The sequence below is a fragment of the Schistocerca cancellata genome, chromosome 4 (assembly GCF_023864275.1).
Source record: "Schistocerca cancellata isolate TAMUIC-IGC-003103 chromosome 4, iqSchCanc2.1, whole genome shotgun sequence".
Classification (NCBI taxonomy): Eukaryota; Metazoa; Arthropoda; class Insecta; order Orthoptera; family Acrididae; genus Schistocerca; species Schistocerca cancellata.
In genome coordinates this window covers 252,020,057-252,025,879 of record NC_064629.1, presented here as the reverse complement: position 1 = coordinate 252,025,879, position 5,823 = coordinate 252,020,057, and positions in this window count along the sequence as shown.

Below are 5,823 nucleotides of genomic sequence, written 5' to 3'. Positions count from 1 at the left end.
AAATTCCTGTGACTGCTCGTGATGTCATCCAGTTCGAATACAATTTGTTTAAATTTGTTCACATTTCTATAAATTTGTTGAAATTTGTTTAAATTTGCTGAAATTTGTAGAAATTTGTTTGAATTTATAATCTACCTACAGCATTAGTGGCTTAGTGTGGTGTTACCGCCACAAGAGGCTGTGGCGATAACACGAATACTTACTTGTATGCACCTGTAGAACCAAGTCCTCTTTTGATGGTAATATGGTTGTGTTCTTTAACATCCCGCTGTTTGTACGACGATTATGCCTCTCTTTCTAGGACACAGTGGTATCACTTGCAAGAAAACTTATGAGACATGTCCACCCATCATTGATTTTCTGTCAGTATTATTTAGGTAAGTATCTCTTGTACTTGTGTGCGTGTGGGGGGGGGGGGGGGGGAGGCTGGCGGCGGGAGGTTTAGGGGGGGGGGGGGGGGCAGCGTGTGGGGGTTGTTGTGACTAAGTGTGTGCAATCGCCTTCTGATATGATTCGTGCAACTTTCCCGGCATGAAGAGTTTCAATGAAGTTTCGGGATTGCAGCCGGATAACGTCGACTTCTTGCACGATATTTCACCTGACAACCATTCAGCCATCTTCAGGTGTGTGTTTTGTTCTGGAGATTGCTAGTTCACATCGGTACCTTTACGCTAGAAAATAGGCGCGAAGACGCATGTACGAAGGCAACCGCTACATGAGCGACCTTTGTCGAGTTTAGCACCCTCTTCGAGTATTGCTATATCTATGGCGCACAGTCGTAAGCATAATGTGATATTACATGCGCGATTCTGACAGAATGCCCACTCGCAGAGCTAAAATTCAAATGTCAAAATTAGTAAACTTAAATGCCACTAGACATCTCTTTGGTCATAAAATGTTTTCTTTCTGAAGAAATTAAAGAACTTACTAAGTCCCACGCCTTACCCAGCTGAAATCCGTCATTACGATTAATAAGATCTTGTGCTAAGCGTATTTCTATCGATTCCTTAATAACTGAATACCAGGAGGATTCGTGGAGGCCAAGACTTCCGTGGTAGAATAATCCGTGGAATGTCCTGTGGAGAGACAATCCTCGGGTATGGCGAGTGCAGCGATCATGTTCAACGCAGCTTTCACGCACTGTGTGTGTCGTCTGACCAATGTTGTCTTCGACACACTGGCATGGTATTCTGTAGATTCCAGCCTTCTGCAGTCCCAGATTGTCCTTTACTGAACCGAGAAGAGAATAAGATGTTGTGGGTGGGCACAAGATTACTTTGGCAGAATGTTTCTTTAAGATTCTTCCTAATTTTGAATAAATGTTGCCGACTTGCAGGAGGAACGCCTTGGACTCGAACCGCTTTTTCTTCTCTTGAACTTCTGAGTGGTCACGTTTATTCTTCTTTAAAGCTCTGCTGATCTGATTTCCAGAACATCCATTGTTTTTCAACACTGATTTTAGGTGTTCCACCTCATTTGCAACAGCTGCCGCCATCAGACGCAACATGTGCCCGGTGCACCAACGTTCGAAGAATGCCCATAGTGGTGGTAGCTAGACGCTTTCAGATACAGATCTGTATGTGTTGTCTCGCTGTAAACGGAATGCCCCAATGATCTATCCAATTTCCGACTGTTCAAGACGTCCACAAAAGGCAGACAGTGGCCCTTCTTCACTTCCATCGTAAATCTGATATTCTCATGGATGGAATTCATATGCTGCAAAAAGCTTGAAAATTCTTCTTCATCGTGGGGCAGCACTACAAAAGTATCATCCACGTATCTCCAAAAAACGATCGGTTTAAGTTCTGCAGAATCGAGTGCTCCCTCCTCAAAGCCTTCCATAAAAATGTTTGCTACCAGAGGGAAGAGAGGACTGCCCATTATAAAATCGTCAATTTGCCCAAAATATTCACTACGGAATAAAAAGTACGTTCAGGAAAGAACATGGTTAAATAGCACTATTAGATCGAATTTGAACTTACTGCTGAGTGAAAATGTCTCCATGAGAGGGTTTCTAGTGAAGGGTAAGACGACAGCGAAGCTTACTAATCAGTCCAACTCGCCAAGTCGAAGTGACTTCAGTCTATTAATAAAGTCACCGGAGTTACTAATACGATGTGAGCACTTTCCCACAAAAGGTCTCAGTTAAGACGCAAGATTTTATACGTTGGAGCACAGATATTTCTCACAATAGGACTTAATGGAAGACTTTCTTTGTGTATTTTTGAAAGACCACATACCCGTGGTGGAAAAGAGCTGCGAGGTCTTAATCTTTCCGCGATTTCACACGGCGGTCCGTCCAGCGAATAAAGGAAACACCACTGTCCTGTTGGCACGTAAGATCTATGACCAGAAGACTTATAGCTTGTTGAGTGAACCAACGTACCAGAAAATTAATAAAGACCTCACAGGGAGAGTAGAAAGAGAAACGAAAGCGTTGCTAAATTCTTCTTCCCTTCCGCAAGAAGTTACATCATGTACTTGGATGTAAACGACTTACACGGGCAAGCTGTGCAGCAACCTGTTCAAGGGTTTCGGTAGTTATGTGATAAGCAATGCAGCAGATTGCCTAAGAAAATCGAAAGTGTGAGGACCGATTCTGAAACAGGGTACGTTCTATAAGTAGATTTGACATACCCTGTAAGTCTGGATGACGAGCACAGTGATTTACCGCTGTGTCCAAGGCACCGAGTTGGGGAAAACGGTTTCCACCCCAAGCTGATGACAACGCTGGAGGAAAAACAAGGCATACAGGGTGAAGCGAAATTCGCGCACTCGGGCTTCGCAGCGCGACTCCTCACATGCCAGCGATAAGAAAAATGTCTCTCACAAAATTCCGTCCGGCGAGTACATCTGGTAGAAAAAGGACGTTAAAGATTGGCAATCTGGCGACACTGTAACTACATGTAAAGTAACTACCTCTGCTGTTCTGTACCATTGGTGTAGTGGGTAGAGTTTTGGGTTAGCATGCAGGAGGTCGATGGTTCGAGCCGGGGGTTGGGCGCATTTTTTTTTTTTTTTTTTTTTGCTAAATTCATTTTGACATTTCGTAGTGAAGGATGGACCTTTCCTTAGGTCACATGTATCCTAAATTTACAACATTTTGTAACGTTGAACATAACAAATACATGGTTAGACAAATAAGAAATAGACAGCTGAAACAAATGACCTGTCATAGGACAGAATAAATACAAAAACAATATCAATTTCGAAATGCTAAAGATGATAGCACAGTACAATAACACAACGTCTACTTGTCATTTGTAATACATGTAATATGAGCTCTCAGATGTCGCACATTAGCAACCAGTGACAAATGTCCATATTAATGATCACATGATCTTCACAACAGAATATGTTGTGCTCAGACCAACAGGTGCTCAAAGCGACCTCCCTGCATGTCCAAACACTGCGCAACCCACCGGATCATACAGCTCGGGACACTTCGCAGCAAAGATGCGTCTGTAGAAACATGAGCACCATGAACACGCGCTACCAATGCTCCCATATTTTTCGGCAGAGTAGAGTACATGTGCTCCTTCAGATGTCCCCAGAGAAAGAAATCCAGGGGATCTAGGTCAGGTGACCACAGTGGCCATACGACTGGACCTCCACGTCAGAACCATTTCCCTGGAAATGTTCTGTCCAAGTACAGTTGCACATTAATTCCAGAGTGTGGAGGTGCACCATCGTGTTGGAACCGTATCATCTGCCGAACATGTAGTGGAACATCTTCCAGCGTATCAGGCAGATAGTTTGAGAGGAATGCATGCTACCTTTGTGCAGTCGATCAGACGATATGTAGGGGCTCAAACACCTGTCGCCCAATATCCCGGCCCAGACGTTGATACCAAAGCGAACTTGATATCCACAGTCCCGCGTGACGTGCGGATTAACCTCACGCTAGTGGTATGCACTGCGCATATTGAAGACACTCTCACGAGTAAACGCTGCTTCATCCGATCATATTTCGGGGTTGACGAAATCATCGTTGATTTCCTGTTGTTGTTGGAACCATTCACAGAATTGCGTCCGCTGATGGCAATCTGCAGGATGCAGGTGTTGCGTAAAAGCATAATGATAGGGGTGCAGCCCATGCTCGTGCAGCACGTTAATGACCGTACATTTGTGACACACGCAGCTGCCTTGCTACGCTACGTGTACTTCACTGAGGTTCTTGGTGTATGACCTCCAGAATAGCTTCCTCAGTAGGTGGAGTACGACGAGTCCGTGGACGATCTCTGTCACGCAGTGGTGGAAGGAGAGAACCTGACTCCTGTAGGCGCAGCTCCAGACGTAGAAACATAATTTTATCTGGATGGCGTCGAAGAGGATATCTAGCAGCATGTTCACGAGTGGCAACACGAGCCCGGTTATCAGATGCACCAAGGACCAGAATCATATCCACATATTCATCGTTTGTGTATGCCATATGTCTGTCACACTGGTTTAGAGGTTTACAATGAGAAAATTCGATACGTGTACCCATGTACATTGGAGTCTGTCACGGGGGCGTTACTCCCCTTGCAACTAGTCCCTGTCTGGAGGACAGCGAATACAGTATTAGGCTAGGCGCAAATTGAGACGAGTATAGCGCGTGTGGCGCGACGCAGCGCAGCGCGCGTTTTTGTAACATCACAGTTTCAAATGAGACCGCGCAAATTGCGACGCGACGCGACGCGACTGGGACATGACACGCGCCTGCGCCAGGTCGCGCGGCGTTGTGATTGAGGCACAGTTTCTCGCGCCGCACGTCGCACGTGCCTCGCTAGCACCGTGGGAAATTTGAGGCGGGGAGCGAGAAAGTAGCCCGACCATATGCTCACTTCGGCACGGCGCATATGAGCAGTGAAAACACTGCCCATACGATAAATATTGCCTTATACTGTGTACTGAATTTTAATGCCATTGGGCAGTGTTTCGTTTTTCGCCATTTAAACGCTCCAGCTTTCGTCGTTAGTGCATTATATTTTCCTGTTATGTATATCTATATAGTTTTGTTCTGTTTTGATTTTCTTCTCTCAAGAAAAATGCATAGTTCAGTAACTGGTGAGCCATTGGCCGCTAGAATTGTATCATACGCCTCCAGGATGTTTTCAGATCACAAGAACGGACATAGGTTAGTGAATAAGAAAGCAAGGAATATTATAAAATCATGTGATATAGAAGCAAGGCAGGAAAGTAAATCAACGTTATCCTCTCGCTTCGTAGTATGCTGACATATCCGTACGATCTGTTACAAAAATTCGGAAAGGGATAATCTCCACAGGTGTGACCCCTTTGTGCTCCTGGTAAAAAGCGTCCAAGATCTGAAGTATAGAAGGCCCACAGTCATTACTTCGATATGGATGTAATAATGTAATAACGACACACTGTACTACTTGCATGTGAACATTACATTTCCACTGCAAGCTAGAAACAGTCGAGAAACCTTCACGAATGACAATGTTTTACTTGGCTCGTCATGACGAGAAAAACATCTCAGTGGTAGCATACACAGTATCAGCATTAATAAGCTAATTATGTAACAGGATACACAAATGAATTAGTGGTCGGTATTATTCCGAAAGTATGAGTATCTTTGAAAATGTGCGGCGATTTGATATATTTCATTTATTGAAAAGTATTTCAGACAACGACAGGCAACAATCACGACAATGTTTTTCGAACGACGTGAACTCTTCCACAAGGCACACCTGTCTAGCTTCTGCATTCTTGTCGCGTTTATTATTCACGGCTACTGACAGTACACAGGCTATTCTGCTGTGCAGCGGGCGTTGTGCAGTGGACGTTGTGCAGTGGATGAATAGTTTACTTCTCACC